The sequence below is a fragment of the Papio anubis genome, chromosome 12 (genome assembly GCF_008728515.1).
Source record: "Papio anubis isolate 15944 chromosome 12, Panubis1.0, whole genome shotgun sequence".
Lineage (NCBI taxonomy): Eukaryota > Metazoa > Chordata > Mammalia > Primates > Cercopithecidae > Papio > Papio anubis.
This window is the reverse complement of record NC_044987.1, coordinates 109,548,183-109,572,583: the sequence shown is the minus strand read 5'-3', so window position 1 is coordinate 109,572,583 and position 24,401 is coordinate 109,548,183. Positions and strand designations below refer to the sequence as shown.

Here is a 24,401-nt window from a genome sequence, read left to right as displayed (position 1 = left end):
GGACGTCCAATTAATTTCTCTCTCTCTCTTTCTTGACAAAGTCTTGCTCCCTGGAGTGCAGTGTCGGGATCTCAGCTCATTGTAACCTCCGCCTCGGGTTCAAGTGATTCTCCTGCCTCAGCCACCCCGAGTAGCTGGGATTACAGGTGCCTGCCATCACACCCGGCTAATTTTTATATTTTTAGTAGAGACAGGGTTTCACCATGTTGGCCAGGCTGGTCCCGAACTCCTGACCTCAGGTTATCCGCCCACCTCAGCCTCCCAAAGTGTTGGGATTACAGGCGTGAGCCACTGAACCTGGCCAAAATTTGAATTTCAGAGAAACAACAAATACTTCTGAGTATAAACATGTCCCAAATATTGCATGGAACATACAAAGTATATATCTGTTGTTTCTGTGAAACTGGATTTAATGGGATGTCCTGTATTTTTATGTGCCAAATTGCAAGTCACTTGTACATCCTATCCTCGCACCCCTCTGAACTCGATGCACCACCCTCTCCGCCCCAGCAAAGATATCCAGACACTGTATGCAGGAAGAACTGGATTTCAGAGGACACCGCTGGATCTTCAACACCTGGCAGTTTACAAAATAGGTTTGTATCCATTGGCTAATTTGTTATCAACGCCAATAGAGAAGCTCCTGGCAGAGATCACCTGGAAACACCCCGGGAATCGGCCATCCCATCTGTCTCTAGGCTTCCAGAGTTGTCCACCCTGGTCCGGCATGGGGGTGGATGTCAGTGGAACTCGGAGGATCTGGATTGAATTCCGGTAGAAAGCCTCATTAAGATGATGAACCACAGCTGGGCACAGTGTCTCACGCCTGTAATCCCAGCACTTTGGGAGGCTAAGGCGGGCGGATCACCTGAGGTCGGGAGTTCAAGACCAGCCTGACCAACATGGAGAAACCCCGTCTCTACTAAATATACAAAATTAACTGGGCGCGGTGGCGCATGCCAGTCATCCCACCGACTCGGGAGGCTGAGGTAGGAGAATTGCTTGAACCCAGGAGGCAGAGGTTGCCGTGAGCCAAGATTGCGCCATTGCACTCCAGCATGGGCAGCAAGAGCAAAACTCCATCTAAACAACAAAAAAAAAAAAAAAAAAAAAAAAAAGAAGATGAGCCACTGAGCCACTCCACTCAAGGCAAGGCAATGGAACAACACACTTAGGGGGTGCCTTCTTTTTAGCCAGGCTGGACCATGGAGAGAGGGAGGAAGGAGATCCATGTGTCACATTCTAAGAACTCGCAGTGTGGTAAAAGGCAAAATGAAACCAGCCATATGGTTTTTAGGCCTATTTATACCCCTGTCCCCTTTCTGTTAATGTTTGCCAATATGCTATCTGATATGGGGCTTCACCCCCAAAATCGTTGAGTTCTTGGGTGGAAAGATGTATCTTGATGAGGGGCTCTTGAAAATTCAATGATGAGCAATAAGAAGAAACCCCAAGTGATCATCTAACAGACTAGAGAATTAAACTTTTCATGAGGTTTGGTCGAACACCATTCTAGATGTTACTAGGCAGATGTTTTTGGTTTGTTGGTTTCTTTTGAGACAGGTTCTTGTTCTGTTGCTCAGGGGTGGGGTGCAGTGGCGCCATCACAGTTCACTGCAGCCTCGACCTCTTGGGCCTCAAGTCATTCTTTGGCCTCAGCCTCCCGAGTAGCTGGGACTACAGGTACGCACCATCACGTCCAGCTAATTGTTTGTATTTTTGGTATTGAGACGGGGTTTCGCCATGTTGCCCAGGCTGGTCTCGAACTCAGGAGCTCAAGTGATCCACCTGCCCTCGGCCTTCCAAAGTGCTGAGACTACAGGTGTGAGTCACAGCCCCTGGCAATGAAGGTGTTTTTTACATGTGATTAACATTTAAATTAGTAGACTCCAGGTAAAGAAGATTACCCTTCGTAATGTGCCTCGTTAAAACAGCTGAAGCCTTTTTTTTTTTTTTTTAGACGGAGTCTTGCTCTGTGCCCCAGGCTGGAGTGCAGTGGCGCGATCTCGGCTCACTGCAAGCTCCGCCCCCCCGGGTTCACGCCATTCTCCTGCCTCAGCCTTTAAGAGCAAACACTGGCGTTTCTGAAGAAGGAATTCTCCTAAAAACTTTGCTATAGGCCGGGCACCGTGGCTCACGCCTGTAATCCCAGCATTTTGGGAGGCCGAGGCGGGCTGATCACCTGAGGTCAGGAGTTCAAGACCAGCTGGCCAACATGGTGAAATCCCGTCTCTACTAAAAATACAAAAATTAGCCCGGCATGGTGACGCATGCCTGTAATCCTAGCTACTCGGGAGGCTGAGGCAGAATAATCGCTTGAACCTGAGAGGTGGAGGTTACAGTGAGCCGAGACTGTGCCACTGCACTCCAGCCTGGGCAACAGAGCAAGATTCCATCTCAAACAGAAACAAACAAAAAAAAACTTTGGTATAGAAAACCTGCTTTCCTGAGTCTCCAGCTTACTGCCCTGCTGAATTTATTTATTTATTTATTTACTTTTTTTGAGAGAGAGTCCTGTTCTGTCACCCAGGCTGGAGTGCAGTGGCATGATCTGGGCTTACTGCAACCTCTGCCTCCTGGGTTCCAGAGATTCTCCTGCCTCAGCCTCCCAAGTAGCTGGGATTACAGGTGTGTGCCACCATGCCAGGCTAATTTTTGTATTTTTAGTAGAGATGGGGTTTTACCATTTTGGCCAGGCTGGTCTGGAACTCCTGACCTCAGGTCATCCACCCGCCTCGGTCTCCCAAAGTGTTGGGATTACAAGCATGAGCCACCGCACCTGGCCTGCCCTGCTGAATTTAAACTCAAGATGGCAACCTTAACTCTTATCTAAATTTTCAAACTGTTAGTCTGCCCTACAGGTTTTGGGTTTGCTGACCCCCACAATGTGTGAACCAAGCTCTTAAAATAATCTGTCTCTACCTCTGTTTCTATCTGTCTCTGTCCTATTGGTTCCATTTCTTTGGAGAACCTGACAACATGCTTTAAAGTGTTATTTACACACAGGTAAGAGTGAAGAATGAGATTGTTACTATTGCTCTGAGCAAAAGCCAACCGCCTTGGGACCAAAAGTGGGAGGCATATTCCTAGGAAATGTTGGGCCTAGCCTTTGCCCTAAAAAGCCTGTCTGGTTTTCAGCCTGAAGAGGAGAGGGGGAATCCTGGTGAGAAGTATTTGGAATTCAAGCTCAGAGAGGAAGACTCGGTATCTCTGGCTGAATCACATTTCCTGCATGCCTGCACACTCCTACTCACCTTTCAAGGCACAGTTCTAATGCCTTTTCCACCCCTACGAGGTGCTACTCTGCCTTCCTTCTAGTCATTCCTCTGGGTTACCAAAGGTCTTGTATATTTCTCTATTAAAGCATTGATTAAAGGCCATCACGGCTCACTGCAACCTCCATTTCCCGGGTTCAAGTGATTCTCCTGCCTCAGCCTCCCGAGTAGCTGGGACTACAGGCGGGCGCCACCGCACTCGGCTAATTTTTGTATTTTTTGATAGAGACCAGGTTTCATCATGTTGGCCAGGCTAGTCTCAAACTCCTGACCTCAAGTGATTGGCCCGCCTCGGCCTCCAAAGCGCTGGGATTACAGGCGTGAACCACTGCTTTGGCCAAGCTGCATTCTCAAAGGTGTAAAGGGTAGCAGTATATACCACCCCAAAATATGCCAAAATATGCGCAAAGATTATTTTGCGCTAAAGGCAATTGGGAAGAAGCTGATTGAAATAAAGCTCCGTAGCCTCCCCCTATCTGCCTAAAAGCAGGATATATATTTACAAAGGCATTCTTCCTCCCTTCTCTACCAGGAAGGACAAAAGTTGATAACCTAAGACAACTTTAGACCCTTAACAGCTTGGAGACGGGACCAGCGGAGTATATTTAACAAGCTTTAGGAACCTGCATTTATCTACCTAAAATTAATTTCCCACATATTTGCTTTCCCACAGTTTGCTGTCCCTGGAGACCCGAGGTCCTTTTCTTTTTTTTGTTTTCTTTTTTTCTTTGAGACAGAGTCTCGCTCTGTCTCAAAGCGTGCAGGCTGGAGTACAGTGGCACGATCTGCCCCCCGGGTTCAAGCGATTCTCCTTCCTAAGCCTCCTGCGTAGCTGGGATTACAGGCGCGCGCCACCACGCCCGGCTAATTTTTGTATTTTTAGTAGAGACAGGGTTTCACCACATGTTGGTCAGGCTGGTCTCGAACTCCTGACCTCAGGTCATCCGCCCGCCTCGGCCACCCAAAGTGCTGGGATTACAGGAGTGAGCCACCGCGCCCTCCCTTTAAGGTCCTTTTCCTTTGTATTGTCACTTCTCCAAAAACGTGGTGTTCTTCGTTGCCGATGCTGTATAAAATGGAGTTCTCAGCCACACCTTTGGAATTACTCATTCCCTGGGTATGTCCCACACGTTAATACACTTCTGTTTGTTTTTGTCTTCATTCTGTCTGTTGTTACAGGAGTCCGGCTGATAACTCAAACTGGTAGAGGGAAGATTATTTTTCCTTCTCTACAGGTGCTTGGAGTCAACGAGGGGAAAGGAGTTCAAAGGAAGGTGACATTTCAGTTAGCGATGGGACAGCACGTGCGAGGCCTAGAGAACTGAAAGTTCTTGATGTCTGTGGGCAGAAAATAGCTGCGTGTAGAGGGAAGAAGTGGGAGGGGCGGGTCGGCTCGCGCGCTGCGACTGAGCTGCGCGTGCGTCGAGGCCGGGGCCGTGGGGGCGGGGCGGGCTCGGAGCGCGCTCACCGGATCGCCGGAGGGCTGTGGTTACCACCCGTCATCTCTTTTCAGCTAATTTGCTTCGCGCTACATTTTGGAGGTGGGCACCTGGGATGGGGGCAAGGAATCACGAAGTGGCGTCTTCTCGGAAGGGGCAGCCTGATGTCTTTAAACACTGAACTGTGGTCTCTGACCAGATGCGCTTTGGGTTCAGGGCTAAGACACGCGTAGGCGGTGCACACAGTTCAATTCGTGGGCGGCTTTTTCTCTCCCCTGCTCGGTTTTGCAGAACTGAGGGTTCGCGTTTGCCGAGCAGTCTCTAAATATAAGGAGAGCGTGCTTTATTTAACAATCTGTATTCAGCTGCCAAAGAACAAGCTAATCACCCTTCTTCCCCACGCCCGACTTCGCCTCCTCCCAGTCCTCGCAGGATTTCTGCCTCGGAATTGGATTGGATCACACACAAAAGAGCCCAGTAACTCGTCCATCGCCCTGCCCATTAGTTCGCGGCATAATCATAACACAGTCTTCATTAATGGAAGCAGAATCTCTGCCGTGAGCCCGGATAGCTCAGTCGGTAGAGCATCAGACTTTTAATCTGAGGGTCCAGGGTTCAAGTCCCTGTTCGGGCGGCTCTAATTTTTCTTCATTAAGGGAATGAGAACCAATTTTAGGGTCTTTGTTTGTTAACCCACTGCAAAAGAAGGCAATCAAGTCCTGGATTGTGTAAACTGCGACCCCAATCGCTTATAGGAGGGTAAACCTGGGGCCCCTGTGGGGATAGGCCTTTGTGCAGAGGTATACGGGAAACTTCCAGTCCATCGCTTTGGGGGCTGCAATAGGCAGATTATTCTGTAGTCAGCCGCTGAGCTGCTGTATCCCAACAGCGGATTTATCAAAGGACCGGCCCCCCCCGCCCCCGCAGTGCAGCCTCTCTTCGCTCACCTGTGACGGCTCCTGCTGACCTTCCCTCTTGGGTTCTCTCTGATTGGGTGCCTGAGGAATATGGTTGGGATCCTGCACCTTCCTAGACCTCCTTACTACCTTAGGAAAGAGTTTTCTGTATCATAAAAAGGAAGAGATGATCATCTAGAAACTGAAGCCCCAAACAGAGCCATTTCCCTCGTTAAAACAGGTCAAATCCACCCCCGACTCCCCTCTCAAAAATGTGATCTGAACACAGGAAGAAGTTGAGGTGGAGACAGCAGCTTCTGTTGGTGGGAGAAAGAGGGTGCATATTAGGAGACAGCGTATTCAAGGGACCGAAATGGGAAAAATGAAACGTTAGTTCTCCCCTACTACAAATTAAAAAGGGAAACAGGTAATCCCAGCACTTTGGGAGACCGAGGCGGGCGAATCACAAGGTCAGGAGTTGGAGAACAGCCTGGTCAATATGGTGAAGCTCCGCCTGTAGTAAAAATACAAAAAAATTAGCTGGGCGTGGTGGCTGGCGCCTGTAATCTCAGGTATTCGGAAAGCTGAGGCAGGATAATCACTTGAACCCGGGAGGCGGAGGTTGCCGTGAGCCGAGATCACGCCGCTGCACTCCAGCCGGGGTGACAGTGCGAGACTCCGTTTCAAAGAAAAAACAAAAAAAAAAACAAAAAAAAAAAAAAAAAAGGCGGGGTGTGGGAGAAACATCCGGCTCCTGCAGAGGTTTTTGAAATGTAAGGTAATCAAGGTGAGCTAATTTTCCCTGTGAGGTGAAAGGACCGGTTGCATCCCTTGCTTGGCTAATGATGGAGCCTTCCTGGCTTCAGCCAGGCAACAGAAGAAAGTCGGTCTTGATCTCCTCATTGACAGGATGGGGATGTGGGCTGAACGTGTAAGAGGCTGCCCTCTTACCTGGTGGACTATGGTGCCCAGTGAGTCCTGATTAGTGGAGAAAGGCCAGGATGGAGACAGCACCCAATCGTGAGGCAGGGCCTTCACCCTGCCCACAGGAATGCTCTACCGTGGTGCACACAGATCCCAGCATTACCTCCCCCTTCTCTAGAGCTCAGCTTCCCCTGCAGAAAGGGAATAATAATAGCTTCCATCTCATAAGCTTGTGATAATTAAATGGCATAACAATGCATGTACTGTGCTTAATAGCCTAAAAGCAAGCATTCAAAACACGGTAGCCATTATTATAATTATTGTTTTTATTTTATTTTCCTCTGAAAACCAAAAAACCTGCTAAACAAATTCTAAAAGAGCTGTAACACTGTTACCATAATTCTTAAAGGGTTTTCTATCCAGGGATGAAACAACAGATACATATTGTAATAGGAGAGGAACCATTACAAAGAAATGTGTGCCCAATATGCCCATATTCAGGTGACTTGAGTTGATTGGTATGTGCTGGAGGGACAGCGATCCTCGCTGCTCGTAGGAAGAGTGGGCTGGGTGGGCGAGTCGAGATTCTTTATTGCGGAAAGTAAATCACGGGGGTCAGAAGGCATTCCAGGGAGAGAAACAGGTAAGTTTCTCGAATTTTTCTCCTTCTTCCGGAGGGAGTCCCTTCGAAAGCGATCAGTTCCACTTTTGGCTGTCTTGAAAAGAGGAATCTCTTTACTCCAACCAGTTTCTGAACGAGCAAGAACGGACCAGGGTGGGGCGAGAGGACAAGGGTGGAGAGCTTTGGGTTCCCCCAGTCTTTCCTCCTTTCCTTCCTCCAGTTCATTCCTTCTCCAGCCCTGGTGTTCAGCCTTTGATGCTTTGGAGCCTCCCAAATAGTTCTGGGTGATTGGTGGCACATTAGTAACTCATTTAAAAATTTGTATATTATCATATCAATTAAAGGCAGGCGTGGGGGAGGACGGGATTGAATGCAACACTGCAGATTCCTGCTGGACACACAGTAGGTTCTTAGAAAGCGGCGGTTCTTACTCATATTAGGGCTCTGGGAAGAGAGAAAGCATGAGAAAGGCAATACAATGTGGCCTAGGAAAAGGCAGAACGCGAAAGTTTCCTCACATGAAAGGAATTAATTTTCTCACTGATTGTTCTTAAAACCTCAGGGCTAAAAATAATACAGTTTGGAAGGTGAAATGAAGAACTAAAAGGCTGAAAGTGGGAGGAAACAGGATTTTTTTGTTTTTGTTTTTGAGACGGAGTTCCTCTCTTGTCGCCCAGGCTGGAGTGCAATGGCGCCATCCTGGCTCACTGCAACCTCCGCCTCTCTGGTTCAAGCGATGCTCCTGCCTCAGCCTCCTGAGTAGCTGGGATTACAGGCGCTTGCGACCACGCCCGGCTAATTTTTTTTGCATTTTTAGTAGAGACAGGGTTTCACCATGCTGGCCAGTCTGGTCTCGAACTCCTGAGCTCTGGTGATCCGCCCGTCTCAACCTCCCAAAGCGCTGGCATTACAGACGTGAGCCACTGAGCCCGGTTTCATCTTCTTCTTTTTTTTCTTTTAAATTTCCTTGACAGGGCGGGATGTTCTCATGTCCTTGCCGAAATAGCTCAGTTGGGAGAGCGTTAGACTGAAGATCTAAAGGTCCCTGGTTCGATCCCGGGTTTCGGCAGAGCTTTTGTTGGCTTAACCGCTTTGAACACACAGGGCTATAGTCCACTTCTTAGCCTCTCTGGAGGCTCGCCTCCCTCCCCAGTCCCCTTGCACGTTTGCACCTACGCCGTACACACCCAGAGACAGCTGTTCTCCTTGTCTCCTAAGCGGGCACCAACTAATGACACGATAGTATTTAGTAAAGTGTAAGGATGCAAAGAATAAGCTTCTCAAGAAATCAGAAGTCAAAGTCATTATGAGGATGCATAATGAGCTTAAGCCTCTCAAAGGAATCAGAAGTCGTAGAGCGATTTCTTCCCAGTTCCGTAATCGCCCTATTTATACTATTGGATGTTAAATGGCAATACGTGGCACAAGATTTTTTATTGAGGTGGCCAACACTCCTGTTTCACAGGAGGAAGGTCTTGGGTTTGATCACCAGTGTAGTCAGCTCTCTGGGGCTGCACGTTTTTTTCATCGACTACAGACATGAGGACAGTGTCCAAAAGCATTAGTCTTTACCGCAAGAGACACAAGTCAGGGGCCCACCGGAGCATGAAGAATCTGGTGAAGGACTCTGTCCAGTTGTAGATGTAGGAATCTTGTGTCTTCACTTGTCTTCATCTGAAATATTTCTTGAATCTCAGTTTCCTCATCGCACTTTCAATAAAAGTGCCTGAAAACATTCCTCGGTGCCAAAAACTGCACAATTCTTGCCAAGAATATTGCTATTGTGACTCTGACGACAGGTGTGTTAATTGATCTGTTTTGAATATAAAATAAACGCAATTTAAAAGAAAGAATATCCTAAGACAAAGCAACGTATAAAGGTTGGAAAAGAAAGCCTGATGTTGGAAGAGAAAGTTTCTTGGCACTTTCCACATGTTTCACTTTTTCCAGCAAAAACCCACTAGCAAGTTTTGGTTTCCCTCAAGGATGGGGCAACCCAAACGAATTCTGCATAACGCTCTTTTTGCTCAACCTCGCCCAAATCCATTTATGTTGGAAACTAAAATAGCATCCGCCCGAACAGGGACTTGAACCCTGGACCCTCAGATTAAAAGTCTGATGCTCTACCGACTGAGCTATCCGGGCCCCTAAAGAAACGCATTTGCCTAATCTATCCACGGGAAAGTAGGCCACGTGGCCACATTCTTTCCGCGATTACAATTCTGAGTCTTTTTGCTGATTTCTTGAGAGGTGAACCTGCAAAATTGACATTGAACAGGGGTTCAGCAAAATCGAGTCTTCATTTCTCCTTTTCTCCCATCACAGACAATAATGACCCAAAAAGTAACCGCCTGCCTGACCTGCCCCGCGCCCTAAGGGGAATTTCCCACGAGGAAATCCCCCCAGATTTAAGGCATTTGAGCGGGCCTCCGGGTAAACAGCGGGATTTCTAATTCCGGTTTTGGTCTTTGAGGAGTCAGTCCTAGACCTTCTTGTGGGAGAAGCAGTGATGAAAAATTAGGTTTCCAATAATCGATTAGACATTTATTGTGTGCATACCGCACTCTCGGAACTAAGCAGGTACTGGGGCCGCAAAGACCAAGTCTCGGCCCTCAGTGGAACTGGAAGACGCGCAAAACAGAAGCCCCCAGTCACGCGCTTTGGTGGTGGGAGGCCAGCCTTTTCGGACACCGGAGGACTTGGTCGGCACCCGAAGTAAGAGCCAAGTTTTCCAGGGGTTGATCATGCCTGAACCGATCATGCCTGAACCTGGATAGCGACTGGGCACCTGAAGACTTGGAAAAAGAATTTCTAGCCGAGGGAATAGCAAATGGAAAATGACAATATTTACTAACCTTGGGCATCTGACCATTTAGCGGAAGCTTCCATTGAAAGATTTTGATCAGGCAAGCTACAGGATGGATTTTATCTTTTTAGGGAGTCTGATACCTTGGTAGCTGGGTCTCAGACGTATCTAATTAGTCAATTCTATAATTCGACCTACTTCTTCATAAATTCTTTGCCTTCTCATTTCTTAAGGCATTGGATCCCTTCAAAGAGAATTCAGCCGGACGCGGTGGTTCACGCCTGTAATCTCAGCACTTTGGGAGGCCGAGCCGGCGGATCACGAGGTCAGGAGTTCGAGACCAGCCTGGCTAACAAGGTGAAACCCCGTCTCTACTAAAAATACAAAATTAGCTGGGTGTGGTGGCACACACCTGTAGTCCCAGCTACTCGGGAGGCTGAGGCAGGAGAATCGCTTGTACCCGGGAGGCGGAGGCTACAGTGAGTCGGGATTGGCCCACTGCACTCCAGCCTGGGTGACAGTCCACTATGTGGGGGAAACGATAAGATTCCGATTTTTAAATAAAGAAATACATCAAGAGAACAATCGACAAAGGTTAAAAAGCCATATGGGAAGAGGTTATGTTAAGGAAAAAAAAATGTGCCAAACAATGTGAATGGCATAATGCTTGTGAAGAAATTGAAATATTTGTGTATTATGTATATGAGAGTATATAAACATATATCCTTTAATACTACATATAATTATATGTAAATGTTCCTTACATATACATAGAAGGTCTATAAAGATAGAAAACAACCTGTTAAAATGGCTACATCTTGAGGAATGGCAATGAAACCTATGAGAGGACGTTCTGATTTTTTTCTTTTTCTTTTCTTTTTTTCTCTTTTTGTCGCCCAGGCTGGAGTGCAGTGGCGCGACCTCGGCTCACTGCAACCTCCTCCTCTAGAGTTCAAGCGATTCTCCTGCCTCAGCCTCCCCAGTAGCTGGGACTACAGGCGCCCACCACCATGACCGGCTAATTTTTGTATTTTTAGTAGAGACGGGGTTTCACCATGTTGGCCAGGCTGGTCTGGAACTCCTGACCTCACGTGATCCGCCTGCCACAGCCTAGCAAAGTGCTGTGAAAAATATGATTTGTTATTAATAAAATATTCCATGCTTCTGGGATGGCATAGGTGGCACCTTAGATCAAAGCTTCCTTTGAAGTTTCTCTATAAAGAGCCAGAAGAGAAGGGTTAAATCACACACTTCCTCCTCTGGGGGACTCCCTCCATGCCTCATTGCTTTGGATGGGAGTTGCTGGTATTGAAAAATCACAAATTTGACAGGTACGGTTTTCACAAATGAAGATGCGGATCCCTACACATCAGATGGCCAGTCTCGGCTCAAGGAAGAAAACTAAAACCAGAGCCCTTGGAAACCAGCTGCCTGTGCCTTGTGAGGTCAGTCCCACGGGTTATTAGCCTTTGGCCTCTTTCTTTCCAAACCTCTGAACCTCCACTTTTTTTTGAGACGGGAGTCTGGCTCTGTCGCTTAGGCTGGAGTGCAGTGGCGCGATCTTACCTCACTGCAACCTCCGCCTCAAGCGGTTCTCTTTCCTCGGCCTCCTGAGTAGCTAAGATTAAAGGCACACGCCACCATGCCCGGCGAAGTTTTGTATTTTTAGTAGAGACGGGGTTTCACCATGTTGGCCAGGCTTGTCTCGAACTCCTGACCTCGCGATCCGCCCGCCTCGGCCTCCCAAAGTGCTGTGATTACAGGCGTAAGCCACCGCGCCCAGCTGTCTGCTTGTTTTTAACCCATATTTTTCTTCTGTCACTTTGTCATGTAAGTGGTATTGGGCAGTGGTCTTGATTGTAAGACTCTTGTATTTTTTGTTGTTTTACTTAAAAAGAAAAGAAAAGAAAACCTGCCTGCATCACCACAACCCCAGTGTTTAGAACAGTACGTGGCACGTAATAGGAACTCAAGTAATAACTGTCGACTCAGAGTGAACGTTTTTGCAGCACAATGGGTCTCTCTTTGTGTGCTCCCTCACCCCCATGTAGTATAGCTGGACCCAGACGTTTTCTTTTCTTTCTTTCTTTCTTTCAGACGTTTTCTTTCTACTTTTCAAAATATAAACTATGAAGCTGTCGCCATGTTTAAGGTTTCTGGCAAAATGATATTAACTATAGTTATTATTATCTGGACGCCTAAGATTGCAAAATGGATTGCCAAGGATTAGGAAAAAAGGTTTTTGCTCGGAAAAACAACTAACCTTTACCAGAAGTGGGGTTCGAACCCACGCGGATATGAATCCATTGGATCTTAAGTCCAACGCCTTAACCACTCGGCCATTCTGGTAATTGACGAAACGACGGCTTATTTTAAGGCAACTCGGGTAACACTAGGCGACTAAAGTTTCAGAACAATTTAAAATTACTTTTATTCCTGATATAAAAGAATAATATGGGAGAAATAATTTGGTAACTTTGATTACCTTTCCCTAATTTCTTTATCTCGTCACCAGAAACTGGGGCCACATAAAAGTGAAGGAGAAAAGGTTCGATAGAGGAGTGGGATTCTTAACGCCTTCTAGTGAAGGGACATAACCAGGAACTGCGATTAGCTGCAATTCACATCCTTCTGGAAATTTTAAGTGGTAGATGTTTTTCGTTTCATCTATTGTATATCCATTCCCTCTGCCTAACTTTCCGTTTGCCCTCCTTCAAACAAAAAAGCGACTCTGGTGGGACTCGAACCCACAACCTTTGAATTTCTCTAATTATCTAGAAGTCCAATGCGCTATCCATTGCGCCACAGAGCCAGACACGTATGATCTCTCCGCGATGAATACATCAGGGGAGGCACTTTCTTTCGACGAGTAAGTGTGAAACCTTTGCCTCTAAGGAGAGTGTGGATAGGAATTACACTGGAAAATCTGTAATCCTTGTGTAAATTTGTCTCTCTGTTCACGATCGCTGAGCAGTAAACCCGTTTCGGTCCATGTAGTTAACATGTCTTTATGCAGAATTACTAAATCCAGACGTCAAAACCCTGCACGCGGTTCCATAGTGTAGCGGTTATCACGTCTGCTTTACACGCAGAAGGTCCTGGGTTCGAGCCCCAGTGGAACCACGGCATGGTCCCCAATTTTTTTTTTTTTTCTTTTCTTTCCTTTCTCTAAAATGCTTAGTATTAACATTTTGCGGGCCCAATCTTGGGTTTTGCTTCAGGAAGCTGGAGACGCAGACATTTCTACAATGTTTCTGCGCGGTCGTCTTCCTTTGAACACTGGAAAATGAGGAATCCTTTTGAAAATTTTTCTCTGTGCACAATCGCCGGATGTCAAGTCCACATAACCATTTCCCGGTGCTAAAACGTCTTTTGGAACAGTTATTAAATTCTGGAGAAGCCATTGGTTCCTGTGAGGTTCCATAGTGTAGTGGTTATCACGTCTGCTTTACACGCAGAAGGTCCTGGGTTCGAGCCCCAGTGGAACCACGGGGTATTACCTTGTGTTTTGTGAGCCAGGTGTTGGGTTTTGCACCAGGAAGCTGACAACGCACCTGTGTTTCACGGGTTTTCTGCGGCTTACTCCCCGCCTGCTGCGCCAGCTGGGTTCCTGTTAGCGCGCGGCGCGGAGTCGGCCTCCGAGGCTGCCCCCGTGTGGCGCCTCTCTGGAGGTGCAGGCGGCTCCGCTCCACGGAGGCATCGCGCACCCCTGCGCCTGCGCCTTTCCACTGCCTGGCGAGCCGGCTTCTGGGTTCCTGGGTGTTGCACCTTGGCTGACCTACCTTCTTCTAAGCCTTGCTTGGGCCATCTCTAAAAATTGCTACCACTAAGTCGAAGGACATCACGAAGGCCGCGCCCTGTTTGCTGATTACCTCCAAGTTCACTGCCCTCATACTGCATTTATTTAAATTAAAAATGCTTTTTGAGGCCGGGCGCAGTGGCTCACGCCGGTAATCCCAGCACTTTGGGAGGCCGAGGCGGGCGGATCACGAGGTCAGGAGATGGTGTCCATCTTGGCTAACACGGTGAAACCCCGTCTCTACTAAAAATACAAAAAAATTAGGCTGAGGCAGGAGAATGGTGTGAACCCGGGAGGCGGAGCTTGCAGTGAGCCGAGATAGTGCCTCTGCACTCCAGCCTGGGCGACAGAGCGAGGCTCCGTCTCAAAAAAAAAAAAAAAAAAAAAAAAAAAAAGCTTGTGAAAAAATTGATCATGCACAGAATTCAGAATTCCCCATGTATTTCACAGTGATGTCTCCGTCCCATCTTTCAACGATTAGCTGTTTCTTTTGTGACCCTTCAGAAAACGTCTATGCATTCACCAGTATACATGTACATTTACTTTATAAGCCACTTGACGCTTTTTGTACAAAGGTAACACACATAGGTACCGCTCCCATTTCCTCAACAATATTCTGAAAATCTTCCTATTTCGTTCATACATCTTGGCTTATCCTTTTACTTCCTGTGTTTGGATATATCACAGTTCTTTATGCCTTTTGATGAACACTTAAATTGTATCTAGTCTTAGGAACAAGGCTGAGCAGATTTCCTTGTTTCTTGGTTTTAGATAGGGCAATATGTAAAATAATCCTAGCAAAACCTTGAACAGGCACTTACATGGGTAGCTAATTTAATGTTCACCATGACTCTATTATTATTTATCCCGTTTTACAGACGAGGAGGAGGAAGCATAGTGAGGTTAAGAAATGGCCCAGGGTTACACCCCTGGTCAGGGACAGAACACAGTACCAACCCAAGCAAGAAGAGGGTTGCCTTTTTGTCTTAGAAATTTAATTGATGGCTGGGCGCTGTGGCTCACACCTGTAATCCCAGCACTTTGGCAGGCCAACGTGGAAGTATGGCTTGAACCCAGGATTTCAAAACCAGCTTGGGCAAAAAAGCGAGACGCCCTCCGCAAACCCGTCCCACCAACCTCCCTGCTGTCCCCACCAAACCCGCCACAGCTCCTTTCAAAACAGTTTGTATCAAATTACACTCACACCAATATGAAAGCCCTTGTTCTTCCTGTCTCTCTCAAATGAAAATAATTGAATTTTGAGTCAGCTAGAAATGGTATGTGTGTTTTATTGTGAGTTAGGTTGAACGTTTTTCATGTACTTAAAAGCTTCCTTTCTTCCTTCCATCTGTTCACCCCTTTTGTTCAATTTTCTAATATATATATTCTGTTAATTTGTGTTTAAATTGGTTTTTAGGCCTGGCACGGTGGCTCATGCCTGTAATCCCAGCACTTTGGGAGGTTGAGGAGGGTGGATCATGAGGTCAAGAGATCGAGACCATCCTGGCCAACATGGTGAAACCCTGTCTCTACTAAAAATATAAAAATTAACTTGGTGTGGTGGCACGTACCTGTAGTCCCAGCTACTCAGGAGGCTGAGGCAGGAGAATCATTTGAACCTGGGAGCTGGAGGTTGCGGTGAGCCGAGATCGGGCCACTGTACTCCAGCCTGGTGACACAGCAAGACTCCGTCTCTAAATAAATAAATAAATAAATAAATAAATAGGTTTTTAGGTGCTCTTTGTAAATTCAGATTTAGGATATATTTTGCAAATGTATCCAGATTTGCCATTTATCTTTTGATTCTATTTTTGATATTCTGTGCGATGCAGAAAGTAAACATTTTTATGAAGTCAATTTCATCATCTTTTTGGGGGTGGGTGCGGGAGAGGGGCTTTTAACATTTCCTGCTTAGAAAATACTTCCTCACTTTGAAATTATACTTCAAAAATTATGCTATATTTTCTCCTGATTGTTGTACGGTTAAACGTTTTCTAATGTTTCAACCTTTTGTCAGAGGCCTGGGAACCAGAGCGACTCCATTTCGAATAGGGGCTGGGTAAAATAGGGCTGAGACCTACTGGGCTGTATTCCTGGGAGATGAAGGCATTCTAAATCATAGGATGAGCTAGGAGGTTGGCACAAGATACAGGTCAAAAAGACCTTTCTGATAAAACAGGTTGTGGTAAAGAAGCCGGCCAAAACGCACCAAACCAGGATGGTCAGGAGAGTGACCTCTGGTGTCCTCACTGCTCATTATATGCTAATTATACTGCATTAACATGTTAAAAGACACTCCCACCAGCACCATGACAGTTTACAGATGCCATGGCAATGTCAGGAAGTTATCCTATATGGTCTAAAAAGATGAGGAACTCTCCGTTCTGGGAATTGTCCCTGACTTTCCCAGAAAACTCATGAATAATCCGCCCCTCGTTTAGCATGTAATCAGGAAATGACCATAAAGATGGACAGCCAGCAGCCCTAGTGGGCTGCTCTGCCTATGGAGTAGTGATTCTTTATTCCTTTGCTTTTTTTTCTTTTTCTTTTTTCTTTTTGTTTTTGGTTACGGAGTCTTGCTCTGTCGCCCAGGCTGGAGTGCAGTGGTGCAATCTCGACTCACTGTAACCTCCACCTCCTGAGTTCAAGTGATTCTCCTGCCTCAGCCTCCTCAGTAGCTGAGACTACAGGCATGTGCCACCACACCAGGCTAATTTTTGTATTTTTAGTAGAGACAGGGTTTCACCATGTTGGTCAGGCCGGTCTCAAACTCCTGACCTCGTGATCCACCCGCCTCGGCCTCCCAAAATGCTGGGGTTACAGGTGTAAGCCACCGTGCCCGGCCAACGCCTGGCTAATTTTAAAAATTTTTTATAGAGACAGAGTCTCGCTATGTTGCCCACCGTGGTCTCAACTTCTGGGCTCAGGCAATCCTCCTGCCTCAGCTTCTCAGAGTGCTGGGATTACAGCCATGAGCCACCACACTTAGTTTGTTATTTATTTTTATTTATTTCTCTCTCCTACTCCCAGGTATTCTTAAAGAAAAGATTATCACAAGAGAAGAGACAGACTGGGCTTAACTCCAAATGTGGTAGAGACAGCTGGGAATTTACAGCCAAGGAGCAGAATTGGGGTGGGGTGGGGTCAGTGGATGGAAAATTAGGAACAGGAGACATCCAGGGTAAGGGGATTCTGGGTACACTGAATTAACAGGATTCTTGCTGAGGGTGGACCAGGGTGATCAGATATCAAGGGTCAGAGGGATTCTTGATACACTGAATTAGCAGGATACTTAATAAATCTGGACTATCTGCAAGCTGAGGATGGAACTGAGGCCAAGGTCTAGGCCTAGTGGAGAAGAGGGCTCAGAGAAGCCTGACTGGTGTTTGGTTAAGGACGGAATGTGTCAGTGCTCCAGCTGGTCCCCATTCTGTGATTGGCATGTGGTTCGTGCATATCCAATTAAATGTGTTTCTGAGAAAAAGACCTTTTTAATATTTAAAAAATTGATCTTTCTTGTGAAGTAAATTTAATTCAACCTCTTTTGTAATTTATTTATTTATTTTTTTTTGAGAGGGAGTTCTTGCTCTGTCATCCAGGCTGGAGTGCAGTGACGCAATCTTGGCTCACTGCAACTTCTGCCTCCCGGGTTCAAGCAATTCTCTGCCTCAGCCTCCCAAGTAGCAGGAGTTCCAGACCAGCTTGGGTAACATGATGAAACTCCGTCTCTACTAAAATACAAAAAATTAGCTGGGTGTGGTGGTGTGTACCTGTAGCTCCAGCTACTCAGGAGGCTGAAGAACAAGAATTGCTTGCACCTGGGAGGCGGAGGTTGCACTGAGCCGACATTGTGCCGCTGCCCTCCAGCCTGGGTGACAGAGTGAGACCACTGTCTCAAAACAAAACAAAACAAAACAAAACAAAAGATATTAACTTTTAAAAAGTAGATAAGTCAAGGGATAAAACAATTAGAGTACAAAGTAAAGAAACACTCTTTTTAACTTTTGTTGCCAAACATCACTTCTTGTAAATCCTAATTTAACTCCTCCTGCTTTCCACTCTGTTTTAAAAAGAACATTTAAAATAAATACCACTTTGGGTACTGACAGGCTTCTGGATGTCTCTTGTGTTTTGCAAACTGCCTAAAATGAAATAGCCCCCTGCTTTGTTAAGGTATAACTTACGCACTGTAAACTGCACATATTTCAAGGATATAACTGGATGAGTTTTGACACAGACACACTTAAACACACACACCTGTGAAACTGATACTACAATTAGGGTAATGAGTATCTCCATTATCCCCTAAACCTCATGCTCCTGAGAACTGCAGAACTCTTGGCATATAGCTCCGTCCAAACCCCTGAACTAGACCAAACTCTCACATGGCTTCTAGCAGCATAAGGCTGTGTCCTTAGAATGACCCCAGCCCCCCATTAAATGCCTGCCTGAGTAAGCTCAATACTACCAGGAGAATTTACGGTTTGTTTTACCCAAACCCTGATGATAGGCCCCTGACCTCCCTTACTTAGAGCATTTACAAAAAAGGGCTTATGATTGTGAGCATGTATCTCTTAGAACTGAGAAATGCCTTTCTTAAGGACCTGGGAGCCATTCCTTTGAAACGTAATCATCAAAAAGGATGAAGCCTCTGTCTTCCAGTCTCTGTGGGAGGGTGGAATCCTAACTTGGATAATTGCCAGCTAACAGACACAGCTGGCCTCATTGCATTGCTACTGATGAACCGTTTGCAATTTTTCACTTCTCTGACTCTACTGAGACCTCACACTCGCCCATTCTTCATTCATTCTCCCTGTAAAATGCTCGAACCACCTCTGCACAAATCACAGTGGAGCCCAGCTCATTCCCCTACTGTCAGTAGTTACTGAATAAAATCTGTTTTTGCCGCTTTAACTAATGTCCTGCTGTGTGTATCTTTGACGTGCCTTTGTACACCTTCCCTCCATGTTCTGCCCATACTGAGGCCAATGTCTGGTCCTGCTGCAAACCACTGACCTCTCTGGATTTCACAGTACTTTAGCTCTCATTGTTTCATCAGAGCACAACTCCTACTCAGTTAACTTACCTCCTATGATCTTCCCTTTGAAGTTCAAGCAACACAAAGCTAATTTTCTAGGCTGACTCCCAATTAACTATTAATCCATCAATAACTCACAGAATGTCATCATTTTCAAACATTTTTAGTTTTTAAAAGGCCAGGTATTTTCTTCAGAGTAAGTATTTAAAAGTATTAAGAAAAATCAGAACACAAGATAATGCATACAAGTTTTTTGTTTGTTTGTTTGTTTCCTTTTGTGTTGAACTATAATTAGAAGTAATGGGGTATAGAGAAAAGACACTTGGAGGTCATGAATTTTGGATGCCAACCTTGCTATCTTCATAGAGCAAAGGTGGAATATTTATGTTTTCAAACTCCTGCCTCAGCCTTCCAAAGCAGTGGGATTACAGGCATGAGCCACTGTACCTAGTCACGAGAAAGATTTTTAACAAAGTGTGGAAAGAAGGGAGGTCTTTGTTAGCTTGGAGTTAGCTATAACGTTCAAAGATTTAGAAATTCCCAAATGTAAAGAAGGAGCAAGCAGGATGAAATAGTCAGTTTTTCGCACCTTAAATCACAGCGGAGGGCTCCTGTCCCCAGGAACTTCTGTTAGAAGGAAGCAACCTGTTAGTACCCCTGAGGCTCAAGGGCCTCTTCTTGCCATTCCGGGATCCAGTGGAAAACGCCATCTCACCCCTGCAGATGCCATTTTGAATGTAAATGTGGTTTGTTTGTTAAACAGATTACTTGGCACCAATATATTCACAGGTCCGATTTGTCTAGAAATAAAACCTTAGTTTTGAATGTGGTTTATGCAGCACTTCACTGATACCTATATTATGAAATTCTTTTTTTTTTGAGACGGAGTCTCGCTCTGTCTCCCAGGCTGGAGTGCACTGGCCGGATCTTGGCTCACTGCAAGCTCTGCCTCCCGGGTTCACGCCATTCTCCTGCCTCAGCCTCCCGAGTAGCTGGGACTACAGGCGCCCGCCACCTCGCACGGCTAGTTTTTTGTATTTTTTAGTAGAGACGGGGTTTCACCATGTTAGCCAGGATGGTCTTGATCTCCTGACCTCGTGATCCGCCCGTCTCGGCCTCCCAAAGTGCTGGGATTACAGGCTTGAGCCACCGCGCCCGGCCATTATGAAATTCTAAAAAGATGAAATCCATGACAGACCCATATTAGTACATTTGACTCAGGCCCAGAGGTGCCAGTTCTGAGAAGACCTTAGTCTGGCTGGAGGATTAAAATTGGATTTCTCATGAGGCTAACGGAGCTTAAGCCTTGTAGCCCCTTATTTGTGGGGCCCAAGGCCCTGGGAAGACCCCTAGCAATACGCTCACATGGTCACATGTTTTGTAGAGGTTGGAATAGTAAAATATTATAACCACAATCAGCTAGGGCTCCTGTTTCTACTCGGACCTCCCTTCCATCACAGTTCTTATTTTGGTGGCTTTAGAGAGGTCACAGGCATTTTGCGGATCTTGTTAAGGTGAGGTTGAGTTAGGATACACTTATTTTGGATCTAGCAGCATGCATTTATGTGATTTGCAGTCACTTCTGTACATTAACATCAAGATTTTCATAGGTTAGTAAATGATAGAAGTAGGATTAAAATTGAGTTTGACATTCATATGCTTAACAGTTAATCAATAAGCCTTGGATACCTTTACTTGAAGGTATGCTAACGTCTTCCCAGTCAACTTCCAGCGTTTGACCCCAGTTCCTACCTTCCTACCTGGCTCCAACACTTTCCGTTCCTTTCTTGGTTTTTCTTTTTTCTTTTTTGATTACTGCCCTGCACATACAGTGCTCTCCTTCCAAACTGAACTTTGCTGGACAGTGTCTGTGCCCCTGCTCTTCCTCGGCCCCAGATGGCCTCAACCAATTATATTTATGCTGGTCCTTATTCCATTTTTATTACTTTAAATTGAAATATTAGCAACAGGCCAGGCTCAGTGGCGCAGACCTGTAACCCTAGCACTTGAGGAGGCCGAGGTGGGCGAATCACTTGAGTCAGGAGTTTGAGACCAGCCTGGCCAACATGGTGAAACCTCCTCTGTACTAAAAATCTAAAAATACAAAAATTAGCTGGTTATGGTGGCAGGTGCCTGTAATCCCAGCTTCTCCAGAGCCTGAGGCAGGAGAATCGCTTGATCCCGGGATGCAGAGGTTGCAGAGAGCCAAGATCATGCCACTGCTCTCCAGCCTGGGTGACAGAGCGAAACTCCGTTTAAAACAACAAGAAGAAGGCCGGGCGCGGTGGCTCACGCCTGTAATCCCAGCACTGTGGGAGGCCAAGGTGGGCGGATCACGAGGTCAGGATGATCAAGACCACCCTGGCTAACACGGTGAAACCCTTTCTCTACTAAAAAATACAAAAATTAGCCGGGCGTGGTGGCGCATGCTTGTAGTCTCGGCTGAGGCAGGAGAATCGCTTGAACCCAGGAGGCGGAGGTTGCAGTGAGCCGAGATTATGCCACTGCACTCCAGCCTGGGCAACAGAGTGAGACTCCATCTCAAAACAAACAAACAAACAAAACGACAACAAAATGCAATACCAGCATCAAGGAAGGTAAAATAAAACTGAAAACAAGAAAGATATTGATGACTAAGGGGTTGATGAGTATCATCAGTTCATGTAGTGTTTAGGATTATTCAGTGCTCTCTGGCTGGGCTCCGTGGCTTACACCTGTAATACTAGCACTTTGGGAGGCCAAGGCAGGCAGATTGCTTGTGGCCAGGAGTTCGAGACCAGCCTGACCAACATGGCGAAACCCTCTCTCTAGTAAAACAAAAGTACAAAAATTAGCCAGGCGTGGTGGTACACGCCTGTAATCCCAGCTACTCAGGAGGCTGAGGCAGGAGAGTTGTTTGAACCTGGGAGGCAGTGTTTCAGTGAGCTGAGATCGTGTCACTGCTCTCCAGCTTGGGCAACAGAGTCTGGATCCAGCTGAAAACTAATTTGTGTCTATATTAGCATTTTCATACTTGGGGAAAGATATCCAATATTGGAAAATAATTCAGAACATTTTTGAGTGGTGGAAATAGAACACAGGGAATGTCAATCAGCAAAGAAGAGAACATTGATTTCATTTTTGTTTAACTTTTATTTTAGGTTCAGCGGGTACATTTGTAGGCTTGTTACATGAGTAAATTGTGTGTTGCTGGGGTTTGGTGTACAAATGATTTTGTCACCCAGATAGTGAGCATAGTACCTAATAGGTAGTTTTTTGACCCTCATACTCTTCCCACCCTCCTCCCCTCAAGTAGGCCCCAGTGTCTATTGTTCCCATCTTTGTGTCCATGTGTAAATCAATGGTTAGCTTTCACGTATAAGTGAGAACATGTGGTATTTGATTTTTTGTTCCTGCATTAATTTGCTTAGGATCATGGCCTCCAGCTGCATCCATGTTACTGTAAAGGACAATAATTCATTTTAAAAAATGGCTGCATAGGCCGGGCACGGTGGCTCAAGCCTGTAATCCCAGCACTTTGGGAGGCCGAGACGGGCAGATCACGAGGTCAGCAGATCGAGACCATCCTGGCTAACACGGTGAAACCCCGTCTCTACTAAAAAATACAAAAAAATAGCCGGGCGAGGTGGCGGGCGCCTGTAGTCCCAGCTACACGGGAGGCTGAGGCAGGAGAATGGCGTAAACCCGGGAGGCGGAGCTTGCAGTGAGCTGAGATCAGGCCACTGCACTCCAGCCTGGGCGACAGAGCCAGACGCCGTCTCAAAAAAAAAAAAAAAAAAAAAAAAAAAAAATGGCTGCATAGTACTCCATGGTATATAATGTATCACATTTTCTTCATCCAGTCCACCATTGGTGGGCACCTAGGCTCATTCCTTGTCTTTGCTACTGCGAACATACAGGTGCATGTGTCTTTTTGGTAGAATAATTTATTTTCTTTTGGTTATATACCCAGCAATGGGATTGCTGTGTCAAATGGTAGTTTTGGAGAACATTCATTGCTAAAAGAGCTTCTGCATTAATAAAACTTGTTTACAACAAGCCCATGAAAAGTTTGGGATTAAGTGAGAGTTGCCTTCTATGACAATTGTCTTCTTGGGCACTCTACCCTAATGTTCTATCTCATGGGACCCCGTCCTTCTAGTCTACTGTCATCTTTTTTTTTTTTTTTTTTTTTTTGAGGCGGAGTCTCGCTCTGTCGCCCAGGCTGGAGTGCAGTGGCGCGATCTCGGCTCACTGCAAGCTCCGCCTCCCGGGTTTACGCCATTCTCCTGCCTCAGCCTCCCGAGTAGTTGGGACTACAGGCGCCGCCACCACGCCCGGCTAATTTTTTGTATTTTTAGTAGAGACGGGGTTTCACTGTGTTAGCCAGGATGGTCTCGATCTCCTGACCTCGTGATCCGCCCGTCTCAGCCTCCCAAAGTGCTGGGATTACAGGCTTGAGCCACCGCGCCCGGCCCCTAGTCTACTGTCATCTTAATCCCAGGGTTTACTCTGATCATTTCGCTCTTCCTTTAAGTTAAGAAAAAATTTCCCCCATCTCCTTCATTCTGGTTTGGTTCTCTGTGTGTTCTAAGGGTCTAGTCATATTTCCAGCAAACTTTTTCTTTTTTTTTGAGACAGGGTCTTACTCTGTCGCCCAGGCGCGAGTGCAGTGGGGCATTCATGGCTCACTGCACCCTTGACTTCCCCTGGCTCAAGTGATCCTCCCACCTCAGCCTCCTGAGTAGCTAGGACTACAGGCGTGTGCCACCATGCTCTGGTAATTTTTATATTTTTTGTAGAGATGGGGTTTTTCCATGTTGCCCAGGCTGGTCTGAAACTCCTGAGCTCAAGCAATCCACCCTCCCCGACCTCCCAAGGTGCCGGGATTACAGGCATGAGCCACCGCACCCAGCCCTGTTGCAAACATTTTTATGTATTAAGAGAATCCTTTTAGAGACAAAGTCTTAATCTTTGTAATGTAACCCAATTGTGATTTCTTAGCAGTGAATCTCACATGTGGAAGAGATCACTACAGTTCATTCTTCATATTTTCTTCTTTCTGGGAGCAGAGTTTGATTTCATTCTCCAAGCTCCCTTGCAGTTAGGTGAGGCTATGTGACCAAGGGCTGACCAATGAATGTGGTCATAAGTAGTTCACTCCACTTCCAGGACTGTCCCATGAAGACACACCCTTCCCTTCCCCATAATTCTTTTTTTTTTTTTTTTTTTTGAGATAGAGTTTCGCTCTTTTTGCCCAGGCTGGAGTGCAATGGCACGATCTCGGCTCACCGCAACCTCTGCCTCCCGGGTTCAAGCGATTCTCCTGCCTCAGCCTCCCAAGTAGCTGGGATTACAAGCATGTGCCACCACCCCGGCTAATTTTGTATTTTTAGTAGAGACAGGGTTTCTCCATGATGTTGGTCAGAGCTGGTCTTGAACTTTGCAAGCCTCAGGTGATCCACCTGCCTCAGCCCTCCCAAGTGCTGCAGGGATTGAGGCGTGAGCCACTGTGCCCAGCGCCTTCCCACTTAATTCTTCCAAATTCTCTCTCCCCTTTCTCCTCTGCTGGCACCATGGGAACAGGACTATGAGGATCTAGAGAATGTGGAGCCCAAGACAG

The 24,401-nt window shown here is 46.3% G+C and overlaps 8 non-coding genes across 8 annotated transcripts; 4 read left to right on the top strand and 4 right to left on the bottom strand.

Annotated features, from left to right (window-relative positions):
- Window positions 1-5,275: 5,275 nt before the first annotated feature.
- Window positions 5,276-5,348, top strand: TRNAK-UUU. The gene has a single exon. It is a non-coding gene; the product is annotated as a tRNA-Lys (tRNA).
- Window positions 5,349-6,864: 1,516 nt separating this feature from the next.
- LOC116269872 lies at window positions 6,865-6,925 on the bottom strand. Its single transcript, XR_004177684.1, has one exon. It is a non-coding gene; the product is annotated as a U7 small nuclear RNA (small nuclear RNA).
- Window positions 6,926-8,152: 1,227 nt separating this feature from the next.
- TRNAF-GAA lies at window positions 8,153-8,225 on the top strand. Its single transcript has one exon. It is a non-coding gene; the product is annotated as a tRNA-Phe (tRNA).
- Window positions 8,226-9,228: 1,003 nt separating this feature from the next.
- On the bottom strand, window positions 9,229-9,301 carry TRNAK-UUU. Its single transcript has one exon. It is a non-coding gene; the product is annotated as a tRNA-Lys (tRNA).
- Window positions 9,302-12,228: 2,927 nt separating this feature from the next.
- On the bottom strand, window positions 12,229-12,311 carry TRNAL-UAA. The gene has a single exon. It is a non-coding gene; the product is annotated as a tRNA-Leu (tRNA).
- A 377-nt stretch (window positions 12,312-12,688) lies between these two features.
- On the bottom strand, window positions 12,689-12,774 carry TRNAR-UCU. Its single transcript is given in 2 exon segments — window positions 12,689-12,724; window positions 12,738-12,774. It is a non-coding gene; the product is annotated as a tRNA-Arg (tRNA).
- Window positions 12,775-13,012: 238 nt separating this feature from the next.
- On the top strand, window positions 13,013-13,085 carry TRNAV-UAC. The gene has a single exon. It is a non-coding gene; the product is annotated as a tRNA-Val (tRNA).
- A 293-nt stretch (window positions 13,086-13,378) lies between these two features.
- TRNAV-UAC lies at window positions 13,379-13,451 on the top strand. The gene has a single exon. It is a non-coding gene; the product is annotated as a tRNA-Val (tRNA).
- Window positions 13,452-24,401: the final 10,950 nt, after the last annotated feature.